This window comes from Oryzias latipes, chromosome 11 (genome assembly GCF_053564925.1).
Source record: "Oryzias latipes strain Hd-rR chromosome 11, Olatipes_Hd-rR_3.1".
In the NCBI taxonomy this organism is placed as follows: domain Eukaryota; kingdom Metazoa; phylum Chordata; class Actinopteri; order Beloniformes; family Adrianichthyidae; genus Oryzias; species Oryzias latipes.
In genome coordinates this window covers 22,962,116-22,983,865 of record NC_136247.1, presented here as the reverse complement: position 1 = coordinate 22,983,865, position 21,750 = coordinate 22,962,116, and the positions used below count along the sequence as shown (strand labels likewise).

The 21,750-nt window shown below is 40.5% G+C and overlaps 3 pseudogenes across 3 annotated transcripts in view; all 3 read right to left on the bottom strand.

The window, feature by feature from the left end:
* The window catches only part of LOC101174112 (Ig kappa-b4 chain C region pseudogene), a 32,199-nt pseudogene extending 25,605 nt beyond the window's left edge, over window positions 1-6,594 (bottom strand). The window contains exon 1 of the transcript XR_013658924.1: window positions 6,558-6,594. The product of XR_013658924.1 is annotated as an Ig kappa-b4 chain C region pseudogene (transcript). The remainder of the gene's footprint in view (window positions 1-6,557) is intronic.
* LOC144995562 (Ig kappa-b4 chain C region pseudogene) lies at window positions 1,044-2,421 on the bottom strand (annotated as a pseudogene). The gene is made up of 2 exons (XR_013659119.1): window positions 2,366-2,421; window positions 1,044-1,391 (listed from the first exon to the last, which is right to left on the bottom strand). The product of XR_013659119.1 is annotated as an Ig kappa-b4 chain C region pseudogene (transcript).
* Window positions 6,595-10,568: 3,974 nt separating the features above from the next.
* LOC144981351 (Ig kappa-b4 chain C region pseudogene) lies at window positions 10,569-12,044 on the bottom strand (annotated as a pseudogene). Its single transcript, XR_013659057.1, has 2 exons — window positions 11,989-12,044; window positions 10,569-11,016 (listed from the first exon to the last, which is right to left on the bottom strand). The product of XR_013659057.1 is annotated as an Ig kappa-b4 chain C region pseudogene (transcript).
* Window positions 12,045-21,750: the final 9,706 nt, after the last annotated feature.

Here is a 21,750-nt window from a genome sequence, read left to right as displayed (position 1 = left end):
TGAAATGAAGGCCACAAAAGCATGAAGCTGCTTTCTGTTTCTGTCTCTGTATCCTCAGAGTCCAGAGGACAGGTCACAGTGACTCAGCCTGGAGCAGTGAGCTCTGCTGTGGGAGGATCTGTCTCCATCTCATGTACAACCAGTCAGGATGTTCATGGCAACAACTATTTAGCCTGGTACCAACAGAAAGATGGAGAATCTCCTAAACTACTAATTTACTATGCTAGCAATCGAGCATCAGGGACTCCAAGTCGTTTTACAGGCAGTGGATCAAACTCTGATTTCACTCTGAGCATCAGTGGAATTCAGGCTGAAGATGCTGCAGTTTATTACTGTCAGAGTTTTCATGTCATCAACAGTCTGTGGACGTTCACACAGTGAAAAACAGTCGTACAAAAACCTCCCTCATTCTGACTGAACAGAAACTGAACTGACTGCTGCAGCTGGAAGATGCTGCAGACACTGAAACAGTTCACTGAACATCCATTCTAACAAACACACAAACACTATAGACACCCAATGTACCAGATTTGTTCCTTATTTTCTGCAGTAGTCTTATAGAACCAGTTTAAGCAAGATAATATTGTTAAATCTGCCATTAATTTATTGATCACATATAAATGTTTTCATATTTTGCAAAAAAACCCAAAAAAGTTTAATTTTATTCAATCTGCAGCACAAAAAGAGACATTAGATTTTTTTGTTTTTGAAAGATTAGAAAATCAAACAACAAACTGCTAAATAAGTGCAATTCAAAAGCACACTTCTTTTTGTTTTGGTAAGGTATTATTAGACTTCGTATACAATTCATATTTTTTGCAGAACACTGAATAATAATTTTCAAATAATTAGAAAAAAGTCTAGTGTCCTATGTGTTACTATTTATTTTATTATTCACAATAAAATATGAGTTTGCTTCTGTCACAAAAGTTAGTCATGGAAGGAAATCAGTTGGCAAAAGCTCTTTTTATTTGCAGATACATTTTCCTACAGAAACTGTAAGTCAAAAGAGTTTAAGAAAAAGAATAAAACAAGAACTGCACAGAAAAACAGATTTATAGTCATAGTTCCAGTTCAGGACTGGGAGCACTGGTCTCTCCTGAAAGTCTCTATGACTGGATCCTTGGATCCTCTCTTGGCCTGACAGGTCACCTTCTCCCACTGGTCTGCAGAGAGCCTCAGGGTGCTGCTCCAGCTGTAGAGGCCGTCCTTCTGCAGCACCCCGGGGCTCCTGCTCTCCTCCCAGCTGCTGCTGCTGCTGCCGACCACCTCCCAGGACAGAGTCCAGTCTGAGGGGAAGCCCTTGTTGGCCACACACATGAGTGTGGCCTTCCCCTGCTGCAGCTCCTTCGTGGAGGGGGACAGCACTGTCAGCAAGGGCGAGGCATCACCTAGGAGACACCAATCAGCTTAGAGGACAGGAACCACACAACTGTCAATCAGAAAGCTCTCATTGGATGCAGTGGTTTCAGTTTGAAGAAGGTTTCTGTTCAGGTGTTTTTTCTGCTCCATCAGTCATTGATTAACACATTGTTTCACTTCCTTGAAGAAATCTCTCATGCAGATCAGCAACAAGACAAACTTCAGTTTCTACTGAAAAATGTCAAACTGGGTTAGAAAAAGAGCAGATGCATCTTTATGTAGAAAACAAGTTTGGACTGAATGTCTTTAAAAAGCTTCATCATACATTAAAGAAATGTACAAATTAGGACAAAAACACAACAATTATGTCAGTTTTTTCTGTCAGAAAATCCTTGATATAAGAATTTAAAGTTCTGAAATATCAGGTCTCCAAAAATCCGTCCAGAAAGACAATTTTGTGAGTTAAATCTGCCTTTTATTACACTATGACCACATTAGATAAAAAAACAACAACAAAAAACACACACTGTTAATAGCACAGTTTTTAATTCAAAAAACTATTTTAAGTTGATGTATTCTACTAAAAGTTAGTTTAGTTCAAATCAATAAAAACTGAAACTCAACCTAAATATTTTTTCAGGTAATATTTAAACATTTATTCCAGTCTGGTTCTTCCACCAAAAGTTTTCCACTGTGATACAAACAGACTGATCTGTTTTACAAATATCTCTGACTGTACAGAGACTTTCTCTCCAGCTGTTTCAAAATAAATAAACTAAATATTTCAGATTTCTTGATTCATATAGAAATGTTGATTTATTTAATATTAAGGCAACTCAATTTTATATTTTCAAGTTTTACACAGAATAAATTCTATTATAAAAATATATATTTTACCAAAAATAATAGAATGTCTTTTTTTGATGTATAATAGTAAGTCAGGATCAATTAAAGAAGGAAATAAGACACGAATACAGAAAAAGCAACAAAAAGATCTACTTACTTCCAAACTCCAGTCTGGTTCCTCCACCAAACGTGTACCACAGTGATACAAACTGATTGAAGCGTCGTACAAAAACCTCTGACTGTACAGAGACACGCTCTCTGACTCTGAAACAAACAAACTCAACTGAAATGATGACAGTAAATCTAAAAACAATACGTTTTATTGTCTCAGTGTAAACTGCATGATTAACTACGTTATAAAACTAGTAAAAGTATGAATGAATCCAGTATTAAATACTCTGATGAACAGAAAACAACTTTACAGTTATTTTGCTTTCTTGCATTTATATTCATATCTTTATGTTTACTTTCAATTATTTGTTTTTGGGGGAGTTTCACTGTCCTGCTGTTCTCTGCTTACTGTCATGTTTTTCTCCACGTTATGATAAATGGAGTAATTAGTTATTTTGTTTGAATTATTTTTGCACTCTAGGTTTCATGCTGCATCTTCAAATGAATTTAATTGCACTTAATTTTGGTTACGTGTTGTACAGATTCCTAGATAAATAAAAATAAAACGTTTGTGTGTTTGTGTGTGTAGAATAATTAGATTGTAGACTAGAGGAATCCTCATGACATGTGGAGAGCTGCAGCTTCTGACTGATTCAGTGTGTTTGCATATGTGTGCTGCCTCTCTGCTTCCAGCAGTTAAAGCTCAGTGTTGATCAGTGGCCGTCCAGACCTTTCAGAGACACTGACTCGCCCGCAGCACAATGATGATGTCACTGACTCTGCTGCTCTTCACCCTGGAGCTCCTCGTTCAGGGTGAGACTGTCTTCTGGAAGCTTTGCTTCAAGCAGCAACCAGGTTCTCTACAATGATGTTCTGCTGTGATGGAGAAACACTGAAACTAGCAGCACTGAGCTGCTTCTTCTTCAATTTACTTCAAGGTGTTTTTGTCTCAGTAATTCTTCTTTTTTCTGTTTTCAGCTTCGTCAGAAAAGCTCCTCACTCAGACTCCTGGAGCTCAGTCTGTAGTTCAAGGACAGACTGTCTCCATCAGATGTAAAGCCAGTTCAAGTGTTGGCACCTGCCTTAACTGGTACCTTCAGAAAAACGGAGAATCCCCAAAACTCTTGATTTATTATGCTACAAACCGTCAGTCTGGTGTTTCAAGTCACTTCAGTGGAAGTGGATCTGGAACTGACTTTACTCTGACAGTCAGTGGAATTGAACCTGAACATGCAGGAGTTTATTACTGTCAGCAGTGTAACAGCCTTCCGTTCACACAGTGAAAAACAATCGTACAAAAACCTCCTTCAGTCAAACTAAACTGAAACTGAACTGATACAGCTCACTAACAACACACACACACCTGGACATCCCAAAGCTTCATGTAAAGTACATTTACTAGTGAAGACAAAAATTTAAATCTTTCCTTACAAACCAAGGCCAAATATTTTATGTCTGAGAGTAATATGTAAAATAAGCACAATATGACAAAATAACAATTAGATAGTTTATGCACAATTTTCCTCTGTATACTAATTATTATAAAACTGTTCATCTCTATCTGATTTTCTGATGCAGGATTTAAAGCTAATATAGTTCAGAGACAACAGAGTCATTCTGTTGCTGCAAACTGAAAAGCACGGAAAAAGAAATCAAACCGATCATTTTACCACTTTGTTGTTATTTTACTTAATACAGAAATTTTAATTAAACCAAAACTTCAAAAAATAAAATTAATTTTAAGAAAACACAAAATATCAATTTGTCGTCTGTAAAACATGTCGATACATTAAACAATTTTGTGAACTTTGTGCTTTTGAGTAAAGAGATTTTACTTTCTGTTGGGTTTACATTTCAAACAAAAAATTCAGTTTATTTGACTTAGTTGACAAAGTTACAGTGTTCATCCCTCCATCCAATTCGCCAGTCCATTGCAGGGCTTCAATGATTATGTAACTGATAATCAAAATATTAAACATTATTCAGATTCCTGTTGGAGTCAGTGGTAGCATTTCCATAGAGACACTTTGCATCAGCAGCTCCATGCTCCAGTGCTCTGGGAGACTTTATAGTCCTGAGAGTTGAAGACTGGATGACTGACAGCTGTCCTTCATCACAGCAGAAGACACAGAAATCCTCCTCCTCCTCATCCAAAACATGACTGTGATCTGCGTCCTCATCTGGACTCTCCTCTGCTGCTGCTTCACAGGTAAAGTCCAGAGAATCCAACTCCTCTCCTCTATGAACATCCGTCCCTCTGAAATGAAGGCCACAAAAGCATGAAGCTGCTTTCTGTTTCTGTCTCTGTATCCTCAGAGTCCAGAGGACAGGTCACAGTGACTCAGCCTGGAGCAGTGAGCTCTGCTGTGGGAGGATCTGTCTCCATCTCATGTAGAACCAGTCAGGATATTTATAGTGATCGTTTAGCCTGGTATCAACAGAAAGATGGAGAAACTCCTAAACTGCTCATTCTTTATATTAGCAGCAGAGCATCAGGGACTCCAACTCGTTTTACAGGCAGTGGATCAAACTCTGGAACAGATTTCACTCTGACCATCAGTGGAATTCAGGCTGAAGATGCAGCAGTTTATTACTGTCAGAGTTATCACAGCGGTGGTGTGTTCACACAGTGAAAAACAGTCGTACAAAAACCTCCCTCATTCTGGCTGAACAGAAACTGAACTGACTGCTGCAGCTGGAAGATGCTGCAGACACTGAAACAGTTCACTGAACACCAATTTTTGGGCGGCAGTGGCTCAGGCAGATGAGCAGTTGTCCAATGATTGAAGGGTCAGCAGTTTGATCCCTGCTCCCTCCAGTCAAATGTTGTATCCTTGGGTATGATACTTCACCCTCCAGTGTGAATGTGCATGAATGTCCCGGTGATGGTCAAAGTGACCGTAGCCGCGAACTGGCAGCCACTTCTCGGTCAGTCTGCCCTAGGGCAGTTTTGGCTACATCAGTAGTTTACCATCACCCAGTATGAACAAGGAGTGAATGAATAATGGACACAATGTAAGTGCTTTAGCATCTGGAAATGTGTGGATAAATCCAATCCATTATTAGTATTATTCTAATAAACACACAAACACAACAGACACTTAATGACCAGATTTGTTCTCAATTTTTTTCAGTAGTCTTTAGGAAACAGTTTAAGACAAATAGTATTGTTAAATTGTATAAATAATTTATAAAAAACATATTTATGTTTTCATAGTTTGGAATAAAAAAATTTTTATTCAATCTGCAGCACAAAAAGAAGCATTTGATTAGAAAATGCAGAAATACAATGTTATTCCAATTTCCTGTACAAAGGAATAGTTATTTTCTAGATACATTTAAGTGTCTAGTTATGCAGTTTGGTTGCTGGGTAGAGTTTGTGTTAACAACAGTAAAACAAGCTGATGATTGCTGAGAAATGTCCTGACGTTAACTAAAAAGGATCCGTTCATCTTATGAAATTGTTGAAAAGAAATGTGTATAGTTTATGTGTTCATGTGTGTTCTTTCAAGAACAAGTGGGTCCAAGCTTTTGACTGCTACTGTATTTATTATAACAGGTCAAAATAGAAATTTTGAACTCCTGAGTTTAGCAAACCTCGTCCTTCAAAGCAAATGTTAGATATTTAGTTGCTTTTAACAAACTCTTTAACATCTTCAGGCTGTATGTCATTAATTAGCAACATGCCAATGGACAAAACCTAATTTAGCATCACCTTAAAAGGCAAAAAAATCGAAAGATTTTTTTTTTAAATTGGAGCGAAGTCTCCATATGATTCACTGTGTTTTTATTCCTCAACAAATTTATCACAATAAAACTATGAGTTTGCTTCTGTACAAAAATAGAGTCATTGAATGAAATCAGTTGGCAAAAGCTCTTTTTATTTGCAGATAATTTTTCTACTGAAACTGTAACAAGTCAAAAAAAGTTTGATAAAAAGAATAAAAGAAGAACTGCATAGAAAACAGATTTATAGTCATAATTTACAGATGTCATGACTGAATCACAGTTTAATGTTTGATAACAGCAGAGACTTAAAGTAAAAGTAAAACTTCAATAATAACATTTTAAATTGCATTTACAGATACATTTTTGAAAGATTTCCTCTTTTTTAGAACTAAATTAACTATTAAAACAATTTATCTTACCTTAAAGAAATACATTGAGTTTAGAATATTATTAAAAAATGTTAATGAGACCAAAAGTTGAAGTGTTTATAATGAATCAAAAGTACTTACAGTCAATCACCAGTCTGGTTCCTCCACCAAACGTGTACCACAGTGATACAAACTGATTGAAGCGTCGTGCAAAAACCTCTGACTGTACAGAGACACGCTCTCTGACTCTGAAACAAACAAACTCAACTTAAATGATGACAGAAAATCTAAAAATAATACAGTTTATTGTTACAATGTAAATTGTATATTACAGTTTATTACTGTCAGCAGCATAACAGCTTCCCGTTCACACAGTGAAACACAGTCGTACAAAAACCTAGAACGCTAAATAGGAACTGATCTACAGCCGCACTGAAGCAGAGGATTTCCAGACAAACACACCAAAGACATTAATTTTAAGTTTTGGTTTTTAGATGTAACAATTATTTTACTCATTATTAACTCAGATGTAAAACAATTTATGCAAAACAGTCTTCATTGAACTCACAAACACTATAAGTATTCATCTCTGAAATGTATTATTGTATTATTTTAAAACCAGTAGTTCAGGTTCAACTGCATCAAGCTGTCAGTTTTATGGTCAGTTAACCCACAAAAATGAACTGAAACTGATCATTTGACCTCTTTTCTGTCAAAAACGTATTGAAATGTTCAAATCCTCACCTCACTTACCTCCCCTCAAAACATTTCAGCCATATTTTTAAATGTTTCCTTGTGTCATGTTGAGTTTATTTTGATTTGATGAGTCACAAAGATTTTCTTTGACTTCTGTTTCATCAAACTATACAAAAACAAACAGCCGTTCGTGAACGTTTCCTTTATTTACTGAATCTTCCGTCACTGTGATCTCTGTGTGATCCCCTGACAGTTTGCGTGGTCCAGACTCTGAACCAAAGCCTTGTGAGTTGTGAGTTTTTCATAACTAACAGTAAATGTCTCTAATCATAAATCGTTCCTATTTTGGAACCACTTCCCTGTTTTTGGGTAAACCAACTCCATGTCCACTAAATGTATTTGTGAGCCACACTTTCATGATGATTCTTCAGGTGTCCTGAGTCTTTTTTCCATCAAAATTGAAATCCATTACAGCTCAAAGCTGTCTCGAATGAAAATCATTTTTTTCTTCTTCTCACCTTAGACATTTAGGGCCCTTGGTGGGGAGGGTGATTGGACATCGCTGTGAGTAATCAGGAGATGTCCTCTCAGTGCCCTACCCGCCAATTTTAACTGCACCCCCTTATAGTCCACACACCCTTTACCCCTCTAAATATACACTCCAACACAAACACATACATGCACACACACGCCCTCACAAACACACACACATGCATTTCACAAAGCAGGTGGGACCTCGGAGCATCTGTCCCCTACCCCATCCCTGGTAGGGGGTACCAGGCCCTTGGCAACGGCGGCCGTGTTCCCCGGGTGCCCGCTTCCTGGACACGGAAGCCCTTTCTCTGCGCAGGGAGAGGGATCCCTGAGTTCTCTGGCAAGACCAAGACATCACATCTGAGCCGGAGGGGGGAGGGGTCTGTGCCCGTGTGGTGTGGGCCTCACCAAATTTCCAAATGTGGGCGAGCCTAGTCGGGCCATGTTCACAACACTTCTTGTGGACGCCCCTCCTCCACTGGTGTCTTCCTCCTGGATGGGGATTGCTGGCCCCCTCTCCTGGACCAACCATGGGCGTGGTGGGTGGCTGCCTTGGGGGGTCCTAGCTCGTACCTTTGGTTGGGGTGGGGGGGTGCCCAGAACTCCTGGGTGGTGGTGGGGTGCTGGTCTGGGGCTGTGGGAGCTCTTCTGGGGTGGGGTCCCGTGCGCCGGAGGGCTCTCCTGGTTGGGCTGAAGCTGCACTCTCTGTCCCCCCATGACACCCTGCTCTCTGGCTTTGGGGGCCCCCGTGGCAGTCCTGGTGGCCCTGGCCTGGGTGGCGGATGTGGGGGTGGTTGTTCTCTATCTGCTACTGTGCGGGTGTTGGGGGGTTCTAGCTGCTGCTGCGGCAGGGGTCTTAGTGTGGGAATGGCTATGCACTCTCCCTCCTTCTTTTTACATTCCATTATACATTTAAGAGGAACATAAACACTCACAAGAGCACAGGTGTTAGCTCACCTTTACACTAAAAGTTTGTGTGATTGAATGAAATATTTCATACTAGTTGGTTTGAATGCATAGGTGTGCGTGTGTGAACAATATCTGTGTTGTGTACATGTTGACATGTGGACACTTTTGAGCCAACAGGTATGTTCGTAACATTTGAGTGTGTGTGTGGACAAGCCCCGCCCCTATAGACCTGTATTACATCTGAACCTAACCGTAACAAGTACAGCCATCCGGAAACTCGTTGCTTTATGCTGCTTCATGGTTTTACCCCCATTCCCTTTCAATAATCACCTTTCTACCCCACCCCTCTCTAACATCCCTCTCTCTTTTTCCCTCCTTTTCTTTTCCGTCCGGTCCAACACAAAAGATTTTCAAATATGATTAAAATGAATAAAGATTGGCCTCGATAACAAAAAGGGTTTATTCAGACACATCTCTGTTTTTTTTCCAGAAAATTCATAACCTCTATTGTTAAAGTAAATTATGTCCAACACGAGAGGCCTTCAGCTCTCATCAGTTTGCCCAGCTGTTTGACAGGAAAAGTAAAAAAAAATCAAAATCATTATTCATCAGCAGGATTTTAAATAGTAGCTTCACTAAACTGAAGTAAACAAAAATTTATTTTACGTTATTTAGTTTGTTGCGTTTGACACTTCTGTCTAATTCAAACATTTTTTTATTAATTCCTTTTAACTTATCTTCCACAGATTAGTTTATTTCTTCAAACTGTCAAAAATGTCCCAAATGCTACAATAAGAAATAATTAAAAATGATTCTAACTATAAAAATGATCCATATTCCTGTTGGAGTCAGTGGTCGCATTTCCATAGAGACACTTTGCATCAGCAGCTCCATGCTCCAGTGCTCTGGGAGACTTTATAGTCCTGAGAGTTGAAGACTGGATGACTGACAGCTGTCCTTCATCACAGCAGAAGACACAGAAATCCTCCTCATCATCATCCTCATCCAAAACATGACTGTGATCTGCGTCCTCATCTGGACTCTCCTCTGCTGCTGCTTCACAGGTAAAGTCCAGAGAATCCAACTCCTCTCCTCTATGAACATCCGTCCCTCTGAAATGAAGGCCACAAAAGCATGAAGCTGCTTTCTGTTTCTGTCTCTGTATCCTCAGAGTCCAGAGGACAGGTCACAGTGACTCAGCCTGGAGCAGTGAGCTCTGCTGTGAGAGGATCTGTCTCCATCTCATGTAGAACCAGTCAGGATGTTAATGGCAACAACAATTTAGCCTGGTACCAACAGAAAGATGGAGAATCTCCTAAACTACTGTTCTACTATGTTGGCAGCAGAGTATCAGGGACTCCAACTCGTTTTACAGATGGTGGATCAAACTCTGATTTCACTCTGACCATCAGTGGAATTCAGGCTGAAGATGCAGCAGTTTATTACTGTCAGAGTCTTCACTACATCAACAGTCAGTGGGTGTTCACACAGTGAAAAACAGTCGTACAAAAACCTCCCTCATTCTGACTGAACAGAAACTGAACTGACTGCTGCAGCTGGAAGATGCTGCAGACACTGAAACACTTCACTGAACATCCATTCTAACAAACACACAAACACAATGATACTTAATGTTACCAGATTTGTTCCTAATTTTCTTCAGTAGTCTTATAAACCCAGTTTAAGCGAGATAATATTGTTAAATCTGCCATTAATTTATTGATCACATATAAATGTTTTCATATTTTGAAAAAAAAAAAAAAAAGTGTAAATTTATTCAATCAGCAGCACAAAAAGATACATTAGATTTTTTTGTTTTTGAAAGATTAGAAAATCAAACAACAAACTGCTAAATGAGTGCAATTCAAAAGCACACTTCTTTTTGTTTTGGTAAGCTATTAGATTTTCATTTCATATTTTTGCAGAACACTAAAGAATAATTTTCATTATTATTCATTGTCTCAAATACAATATGAGTTTGCTTCTGTCACAAAAGAGAGTCATGGAAGGAAATCAGTTGGCAAAAGCTCTTTTTATTTTCAGATACATTTTCCCACAAAAACTGTAACAAGTCAAAAGAGTTTAAGAAAAAGAATGGAAAAGAAGAACTGCATAGAAAACAGATTTGTAGTCATAGTTCCAGTTCAGGACTGGGAGCACTGGTCTCTCCTGAAAGTCTCTAAGACTGGATCCTTGGATCCTCTCTTGGCCTGACAGGTCACCTTCTCCCACTGGTCTGCAGAGAGCCTCAGGGTGCTGCTCCAGCTGTAGAGGCCGTCCTTCTGCAGCACCCCGGGGCTCCTGCTCTCCTCCCAGCTGCTGCTGCTGCTGCCGACCACCTCCCAGGACAGAGTCCAGTCTGAGGGGAAGCCCTTGTTGGCCACACACATGAGTGTGGCCTTCCCCTGCTGCAGCTCCTTCGTGGAGGGGGACAGCACTGTCAGCAAGGGCGAGGCATCACCTAGGAGACACCAATCAGCTTAGAGGACAGGAACCACACAGCTGTCAATCAAAAAGCTCTCATTGGATGCAGTGGTTTCAGTTTGATGAAGGTTTGTGTTCAGGTGTTTTTCTGCTCCATCAGTCATTGATTCACACATTGTTTCACTTCCTTGAAGAAATCTCTCATGCAGATCAGCAACAAGACAAACTTCAGTTTCTACTGAAAAATGTCAAACTGGGTTAGAAAAAGAGCAGATGCATCTTTATGAAGAAAACAAGTTTGGACTGAATGTCTTTAAAAAGCTTCATTATACATTAAAGAAATGTAGAAATTAGGACAAAATCATAACAATCATTAAAGTTTTCTGTCAGAAAATCCTTTGAATAACAATTACATTTTCTGAAATATCAGATGTCCAAACATTCGTCCAGAAAGAAAATGATGTGAGTAAAAACTGCCTTTAAATACACTATGACCACATGACCACATACTTTTTTTTTAACACACAATGTTTATAGCACATTTTGTAATCAAATACAATTTTTTTTAAGTTGAAATCTTTTGACTAAAAATCAGTTCAGTTTTAATTGAAAAAAACTGAAACTATAGCAAAATGTTTCTTCAGGTAATATTTAAACATTTATTCCAGTCTGGTTCTTCCACCAAAAGTTCCCAACTGTGATACAAACTGACTAATGTGTTTTACAAAAACCTCTGACTCTACAGAGACTTTCTTTCCTGCTGTTTCAATTTAAACTAAATATTTCTAATTTCTTGATTCACATGGAAATTATGATTTATTTTATATTAGAAAACACAATTTTAATATTTTCAAGTTTCACACAAACTAAGTCTGCTTATAAAAAAAAAAATAATTTACCAAAAATAATCAAATGTCATTTTTATACAGTAATTTACTAGTAACTCAGAATCAATGAAAGAAAGAAATAAGACACGAATACAGAAAAAGCAACAAAAAGATCTACTTACTTCCAAACTCCAGTCTGGTTCCTCCACCAAACGTGTACCACAGTGATACAAACTGATTGAAGCGTCGTACAAAAACCTCTGACTGTACAGAGACACGCTCTCTGACTCTGAAACAAACAAACTCAACTGAAATGATGACAGAAAATCTAAAAATAATTCATTTTATTGTCGCAGTGTAAATTGTATTTAGTTGTTGAGTTGTAATTAAACTGTGTATTAATTTTAAACCTTTCTAATGAATCACAAAGTTGTAAATATAATCACATTAAAGCACAACCAGAAAATTTGATTGAAAGATTGAAAGCTGCCTCAAACAAAACTACAAAAAATATATCATTTTGATTAATTGTGCAAAAATGCACGATTAACTATGTTATAAAACTAGTAAAAGTATGAAAGAATCCAGTATTAAATACTTTGATTAACAGAAAACAACGTTATAGTTATTTTTCTTTCTTGCATTTAGATTCATATCTCTAGATTTTCTTTCAATTATTTGTTTTTTGGGAGAGTTTCACTATCCTGCTGTTCTCTGCAAACTGTCATGTTTTTCTCCACGTTATGATAAATGGAGTAATTAGTTATTTTCTTTGGATTATTTTTACTCTAGGCTTCATGCTGCTTCTTCAAATAAAATTAATTGCACTTCATTTTTGTTATGTCTTGTACAGATTCCTAGATAAATAACAATTAAATGTTTGTGTGTTTATTTGTGTAGAATAGTGTGAGTGTGCAGGAATCCTGATGACATGTGGAGAACTGCAGCTTCTGACTGATTCAGTGTGTTTGCATATGTGTGCTGCCTCTCTGCTTCCAGCAGTTAAAGCTCAGTGTTGATCAGTGGCCGTCCAGACCTTTCAGAGACACTGACTCGCCCGCAGCACAATGATGATGTCACTGACTCTGCTGCTCTTCACCCTGGAGCTCCTCGTTCAGGGTGAGACTGTCTTCTGGAAGCTTTGCTTCAAGCAGCAACCAGGTTCTCCACAATGATGTTCTGCTGTGATGGAGAAACACTGAAACTAGCAGCACTGAGCTTCTTCTTCTTCAATTTACTTCAATGTGTTTTTGTCTCAATAATTCTTCTTTTTTCTGTTTTCAGCTTCATCAGAAGAAATCCTCATCACTCAGACTCCTGGAGCTCAGTCTGTTGTTGAAGGACAGACTGTGTCCATCAGATGTAAATCCAGCAAACTCATTGGTGATGACATTAACTGGTATCTTCAGAAACCTGGAGAAGCTCCTAAACTCCTGATAGCTGATACTACAGAACGTCAGTCTGGTGTTCCAGATCGTTTCAGTGCAACTGCAGTTCAGACTGATTTCACTCTGACCATCAGCAGAGTTCAGCCTGAAGATTCAGGAGTTTATTACTGTCAGCAGCACAACAGCTTCCCGTTCACACAGTGAAAAACAGTCGTACAAAAACCTAGAACGCTAAATAGGAACTGATCTACAGCTGCACTGAAGCAGAGGATTTCCAGACAAACACACCAAAGACATTAATTTTAAGTTTTGGTTTTTAGATGTAACAATTATTTTATTCATTATTAACTCAGATGTAAAACAATTTATGCAAAACAGTCTTCATTGAACTCACAAACACTATAAGTATTCATCTCTGAAATGTATTATTGTATTATTTTAAAACCAGTAGTTCAGGTTCAACTGCATCAAGCTGTCAGTTTTATGGTCAGTTAACCCACAAAAATGAACTGAAACTGATCATTTGACCTCTTTTCTGTCAAAAACGTATTGAAATGTTCAAATCCTCACCTCACTTACCTCCCCTCAAAACATTTCAGCCATATTTTTAAATGTTTCCTTGTGTCATGTTGAGTTTATTTTTATTTGATGAGTCACAAACATTTTCTTTGACTTCTGTTTCATCAAACTTTACAAAAACAAACAGCCGTTCGTGAACGTTTCCTTTATTTACTGAATCTTCCGTCACTGTGATCTCTGTGTGATCCCCTGACAGTTTGTGTGGTCCAGACTCTGAACCAAAGCCTTTATGTGAGTTTTTCATAACTAACAGTAAATGTCTCTAATCATAAATCTTCCCTATTTTGGAACCACTTCACAGTTTTTGGGTAAACCCACTCCATGTCCACTAAACGTATTTGTGAGCCACACTTTCATGATGATTCTTCAGGTGTCCTGATTCTTTTTTCTATCAATAGTAAAATCCATTACAGCTGAAAGCTGTCTCGAATGAAAATCATTTCTTTCTTCTTCTCACCTTAGACATTTAGGGCCCTTGGTGAGGAGGGTGATTGGACATCACTGTGAGTAATCAGGAGATGTCCTCTCAGTGCCCTACCCGCCAATTTTAACTGCACCCCCTTATAGTCCACACACCCTTTACCCCTCAAAATATACACTCCAACACAAACACATACATGCACACACACGCCCTCACAAACACACACACATGCATTTCACAAGGAAGGTGGGACCTCGGAGCATCTGTCCCCTACCCCATCCCTGGTAGGGGGTACCAGGCCCTTGGCAACGGCGGCCGTGTTCCCTGGGTGCTGGCTTCCTGGACCCGGAAGCCCTTTCTCCGCGCAGGGAGAGGGATCCCTGAGTTCTCTGGCAAGACCAACAAATTACATCTGAGCCGGAGGGGGGAGGGGTCTGTGCCCGTGTGGTGTGGGTTCTGGTCATTGCCCCTTAGTGCTGGGCCTCACCAAATTTCCAAATGTGGGCGAGCCTGGTCGGGCTATGTTCACAACACTTCTTGTGGACGCCCCTCTTCCACTGGTGTCTTCCTCCTGGATGGGGATGGCTGGCCCCCTCTCCTGGACCAACCATGGGCGAGGTGGGTGGCTGACTTTGGGGGGTCCTAGCTCGTACCTTGGGTTGGGGTGGGGGGTGCCCAGAACTCCTGGGTGGTGGTGGGGTGCTGGTTTGGGGCTGTGGGAGCTCTTCTGCCAGCAGTTGGTTGGTGGGTCGGGCCAGTCATCGAGCTCTGGCGGGTCAGGCGTGGAGTCGGCCGGCCGGTCAGGCGTGGAGTCGGCCGGCCGGTCAGGCGTGGAGTCGGCCGGCGGGTCAGGCGTGGAGTCGGCCGGAGGGTCAGGCGTGGGGTCAGGCATGGGGTCAGGCATGGGGTCAGGCATGGAGTCAGGCATGGGGTCAGGCATGGGGTCAGGCATGGAGTCAGGCATGGAGTCAGGCATGGAGTCAGGCATGGAGTCAGGCATGGGGTCGGCCGGCGGGTCGGGCCAGCAGTCGGCCGGCGGGTCGGGCCAGCAGTCGGCCGGCGGGTCGGGCCAGCAGTCGGCCGGCGGGTCGGGCCAGCAGTCAGCCGGCGGGTCGGCCGACCAGGACGGGTTGGGGTGCGTCCATGACCACCACTGGATAGGGCTGTGATGCGTCTGGGACCACCTCTGGAACAGGATTGGGTCGGGGTGCAGGCGGCATCCCCCTGGGAGCCAGGACGGGTCGGGGTGCATCCAGGACCACCACTGACACAGGTTGTGGTGCATCCGGGACCACCACCGGAACAGGACGGGGCTGGGGTGCATCCGGGACCACCACCGGAACATGAAGGGGCTGGAGTGCATCCGGGACCACCACTGGAAGGGGTTGTGGTGCGTGCCGGACCACCTCCGGAACAGGAATGGGACATTGAAGGGGACGGCGGCGATGACCCCCCCTCATCAAATCAAATCAAATCAAACTTTATTTATAAAGCACTTTTCATATATAAATATAACACAAAGTGCTTTACATTAAAACACAACAAAATATAAAAACAAGCATTGACGATTTAAAAATAAATAAAATAAAAATAAATAAATAAATGGGGCCCCCCTCCCCGTACCTAGCCCCCCACTCCTTTCACACCTCCCACCCCCTAAGTGATGGCAAAGGACAATGAGGAATAGGCTGAGCACAAAAAGAGGATGCTGGAAACGCTAATAATTGGAACCTCCCCCTCCGTGAACAGCCGCATAGACAGCCAAATGCAGCTTCACAGGCGGGGACCGCTCCACCACAGCTAAGTGGTGATGCAGGTCCCCATCTAGAGCTGCAGTGGCTGAACAGCAGCCGACCCAGAAGGAGGGGTTCCAGCTGAGGAAGCACCGGAAATAAAAATGAATAAAAATGAGAATAAACAAGTAAAAATATTGATAAAAACAATAAAACATTAAAATAAGGTAAATTAAAATAACGCGTTAAAATCAGATTCAAGTTCATAAAACAAGATAAAATGGATAGATAAATAAATAAAATAAAAAGTACATATAAATAAATAAATAACTGAATAAATACATAAAAGTAGTAAAAAATTAGCTAAAAGCCAGGTTAAAAAGATGGGTCTTGAGCCTTTTCTTAAAAGCATTAATGCTCTCTGCGGCTCTCAGGTCCTCCGGCAGACTGTTCCACAAACGGGGGCCATAGTGCTGAAATGCAGCCTCTCCATAGGTTGTAGTTTTTACAGTTGGAATGGTTAACAGACCAGTGCCAGAGGATCTCAGGGTCCGCGAGGGTTCATACTTTACTAAAAGATCTGATAAATAAGAAGGCGCAAGACCGTTAAGACATTTAAAAACTGTTAAAAGTATCTTAAAATCAATCCTGAAGCATATGGGGAGCCAATGCAGGGATTTCAAAATTGGGGTGATGTGAGCTCGCCTCCTGGTCTTTGTAAGAACTCGTGCAGCAGAGTTCTGGAGAAGCTGAAGGTTCCTAATGTTGGTTTTTGGAAGACCAGAAAGCAGGGCGTTACAGTAATCAACTTTACTCATGATAAAAGCATGCATTAGCATCTCCATATTAGCAAGAGAGAGTAGTGGGCGGACTCTAGCCAGATTTTTGAGATGATAAAAACCAGTTTTAACCACCTGTTTTATATGGGGGATAAAAGTCAGCTTAGAGTCGAAGATAACACCCAGGTTTCTGACTGTTTCTGAATGACTTAATGAAAGTTCCTGTAGCTTCAGAAACTGTTTCTCCCTCTTGGCTTCAGGACCGATAACTAAAATTTCCGTTTTGTCCTGGTTGAGCTGCAGAAAATTATTTGCCATCCATAATTTTACATCTAAAATACAGTTAAAAAGTGCTTCTATTGGTCTTGTGTCATCAGGAGACATAGCTATATACAGCTGGGTATCATCAGCATAGCTATGAAAGCTGATGTTGTGGGTTCTGATGACATTCCCCAGAGGAAGCATGTAAATGTTAAAAAGCAAGGGGCCAAGGATGGAACCTTGAGGCACACCACAATTAATTTCATGGACCCCAGAGAAGTGCGTGTCCATGCTTACCATAAAGTTTCTCTCCATGAGATACGATTCGAACCACTTGAGAACAGTCCCTGAAAGGCCAAGACTTTTAAGTCTGTTTACAAGGATCAGGTGATCAACAGTATCAAAAGCTGCGCTTAGATCTAGTAGAACTAGTACTGAGATCTGACCTGAATCCAAGGCACATCTGACATCATTAACGATTTTTAACAAGGCTGTCTCTGTGCTGTGGTTCGTCCTAAAGCCAGACTGGTTTATCTCAAAAATGTTGTTTTGAGAGAGAAACTCATTCAGCTGAATAAAAACAAGTTTTTCTAAAACCTTACTTAAAAATGGCAAGTTGGACACAGGTCTGTAGTTATTAAAAATTGAAGGGTCTGAATTAGTTTTCTTGAGTAACGGTTTCACCACTGCCGTTTTAAAGGCAGCAGGAAAAATACCCGTCTGTAGAGAGGAGTTCATGATATTTAAAATCTCACTCTCAAAAGACCCGTAAAAGGATTTAAAAAGTGATGAGGGATGGGATCTAAAAAACAAGTTGTTGGATTAACTTGGGAGAAAACTCGACCAAGTGTTGCAGCTTCAACCAGGTCAAAACTGTCCAGTGCTTCCTCAGGTAACATCAAGCCAACATAACCAATAGAGAGGCTTTTCTGTTCTTTTATGATGTTAGATCTGACAGAATCGATCTCATGGCAAGGGGGGCAAAGTGGAGAACTGGGCCTGGTCAAATTCCCAGTAAGTCCTGGTCCGCTCTGCTTCCAAGCAGTAGGCCTCCAGAAGCCACATGTCCCGCTCTGCTGGGTCCAGGTAAATGTAAGGCTGGTCCATTCTGTCATGTAGGGAGGGCCGTGGTAGCGTGAAGGACCCAAAATGCAGAGGCGGAGGCACACGGTTCAAGGGCAAGAGGATTTAATCACAAACAAAAAGCGCTGCAGAGCAGGATAACAAAACTAAAACTAAACTTACTGTGAGCAAAACATGAAACATGGTATGAAGGGAGTCAGGGACGAGACGTTAGCGACGTTAATGGACCAGCACAAGAGGAAGGGAGAGACGAGACTTAAATACAGACAGGGCAGACAAGACACAGGTGAACAAGATCAGGAGAGATGGGGACAAGGAAGTAAAACTCAGGAACATGACAAAACAGAAAACCTTTCAAAATAAAACAGGAAACAGAACCAAACATGACAGAACAAGAATTAAAGCAAAAACCAAGACAAAAGAAAACCAAACCATGACATTCTGGGGTGAGGTCCCGTGCGCCGGAGGGCTCTCCTGTTTGGGCTGAAGCTGCACTCTCTGTCCCCCCATGACACCCTGCTCTCTGGCTTTGGGGGCCCCCGTGACAGTCCTGGTGGCCCTGGCCTGGGTGGCGGATGTGGTCATCCGGGGGGTGGTTGTTCTCTATCTGCTACTGTGCGGGTGTTGGGGGGTTCTAGCTGCTGCTGCGGCAGGGGTCTTAGTGTGGGGATGGCTAGGCACTCTCCCTCCTTCTTTTTACATTCCATCATACATTTAAGAGGAACATAAACACTCACAAGAGCACAGGTGTTAGCTCACCTTTGCACTAAAAGTTTGTGTGATTGAATGAAATATTTCATACTAGTTGGTTTGAATGCATAGGTGTGCCTGTGTGAACAATAACTGTGTTGTGTACATGTTGACATGTGGACACTTTTGAGCCAACAGGTATGTTTGTAACATTTCAGTGTGTGTGTGGACAAGCCCCGCCCCTATAGACCTGTATTACATCTGAACCTAACCGTAACAAGTATATCCATCCAGAAATTCGTTGTTTTATGCTGCTTCATGGTTTTACCCCCATTCCCTTTCTATAATCACCTTTCTACCCCACCCCTCTCTAGCATCCCTCTCTCTTTTTCCCTCCTTTTCTTTTCCGTCCGGTCTAACACAAAAGATTTTCAAATATGATTAAAATTAATAAAGATTGGCCTCAATAACAAAAGGGGTTTATTCAGACACATCTCTGTTTTTTTTTTCTTCAGAAAATTCATAACCTCTTTTGTTAATGTAAATTATGTCCAACACGAGAGGCCTTCAGCTCTCATCAGTTTGCCCAGCTGTTGGACAGGAAAAGTAAAGAAAAAATCAAAATCATTATTCATCGGCAGAATTTTAGATAGTAGCTTCACTAAACTGAAGTAAACAAATATTTATTTTACGTTATTTAGTTTGTTGCGTTTGACACTTCTTCTGTCTAATTCAAACATTTTTTTATTAATTCCTTTTAAACTTATGTTCCACAAATTAGTTGATTTCTGAATGTCCAAATGCTACAATCAGAAAAAATTAAAAATGATCCATGTTCCTGTTGGAGTCAGTGATAGCATTTCCATAGAGACACTTTGCATCAGCAGCTCCATGCTCCAGTGCTCTGGGAGACTTTATAGTCCTGAGAGTTGAAGACTGGATGACTGACAGCTGTCCTTCATCACAGCAGAAGACTCACAAATCCTCCTCATCATCATCCTCATCCAAAACATGACTGTGATCTGCGTCCTCATCTGGACTCTCCTCTGCTGCTGCTTCACAGGTAAAGTCCAGAGAATCCAACTCCTCTCCTCTATGAACATCCGTCCCTCTGAAATGAAGGCCACAAAAGCATGAAGCTGCTTTCTGTTTCTGTCTCTGTATCCTCAGAGTCCAGAGGACAGGTCACAGTGACTCAGCCTGGAGCAGTGAGCTCTGCTGTGGGAGGATCTGTCTCCATCTCATGTAGAACCAGTCAGGATGTTTATAACAACAACTTTTTAGCCTGGTACCAACAGAAAGATGGAGAAACTCCTAAACTACTAATTTACTATGCTAGCACTCGAGCATCAGGGACTCCAACTCGTTTTACAGGCAGTGGATCAAACTCTGATTTCACTCTGAGCATCAGTGGAATTCAGGCTGAAGACGCAGCAGTTTATTACTGTCAGAGTCTTCACATCATCAACAGTCAGTATGTGTTCACACAGTGAAAAACAGTCGTACAAAAACCTCCCTCATTCAGGCTGAACAGAAACTGAACTGACTGCTGCAGCTGGAAGATGCTGCAGACACTGAAACAGTTCACTGAACATCCATTCTAACAATCAAAAACACTGACAATAGTCACCTTATGTTACCAGATATTAGAACGTGCTCCTGTTTTTTATTCAGTGGAACCAGTTTAAACCAGATAAGCCCATTATTTAAAGATTATATTAAAAACACATATATATTTCACCTTTTGTAAAAAACAAAAAAAAAGATTATTCCCATGAAAAAGTACAATAGAAAATTGTGATATCATAATTTCATCTGTTAGGAAGACAGAGCCAACAGGAGTGTTATAACATTTGAGTGTATGGATGAGTGTGTCTGTGGACAGGCTCAACCCTTTTGACTCACTGACTCCTTACAAAGCAGAATACATCTTTAATGAATCAGTGGTTGTAATGAAAAATATTTATTAGTGAACAGAAGCAGTCTAATATGTGTATAAGCTATACTGTTGTACAAGCCTAACATTACTGTAATCTCATGAAATAAGTCTTTATTACTTTAAATATTCAATGAGGTAAATAGCTGCATAGTAGTAATTTAAATAGTAGTAGATATTTAAAAAACTAAAAACAAAGCTGCAAACAGATTTTCCACATTAATGCAGAACAAAATAAAGAAAGAAATGCAGTTTTTGTGAAACTTTAGAGCAGGGGTCACCAACCCTGTGCCCGCGGGCGACAGTGCGCCCGCGAGCACCCCTTGTGGCGCCCGCAGGGAATGCACCCAAAAAAAATCTTTTTTTTTTTTTTTTTTATTGAAGCAAATATTCAACAAACAACCACTGCATGTCTGTCAATGACAACAATATCAATTCTGAGATAAAGGTAGACAAAGAAAACCCAAATATGTAAACAAATATAACTTAAAAAATAATCACTAAAAGTAAGGGTCTATTACAAAAGTTTAAATAGATCAAATAAATTACACAATTTCTGGACATTCTTATGATTCATGTAATGTAAAGATTTTGAGAATAGGTTGAGGTGGTTGAGTAATCCATTAATGTGAGGATTAATATTCCTGTCTGTTTTTATTTACATTTATGTTTAAAAAGTTAAAATTAAGTTAAAGTTTTAAAGGTTTAAAAGTTTAGCTTTAGTGTGTTCAATAAATATTTATCTTGTTCGACTGCAACCTAAAGTCTGTTTTGAAATTAAGCTCCCTCTGCAACTGAGTTTGACCCCCCCCCCCCCCCCCTGTAATACGAGTCTAGAAAATTCATGCATGTTTTTGTGTGTAAAATGAGCAAATAAAAATAGGGCACACAAAAGGAAGTCCTCAAATTGTGTTGTTTGTTTTTTTTGGGGGGGGGGGGGGGGGGGGGGGGGGCTAGGAGGTTTTTAGTGGCGCCCTTCATACCACTTGGTGCCCATGAAATAGCCCTCGGTCTCAAAAAGGTTGGTGAACCCTGCTTTAGAGGATATTTTTTCTTTTAATCTACATTTCTCAA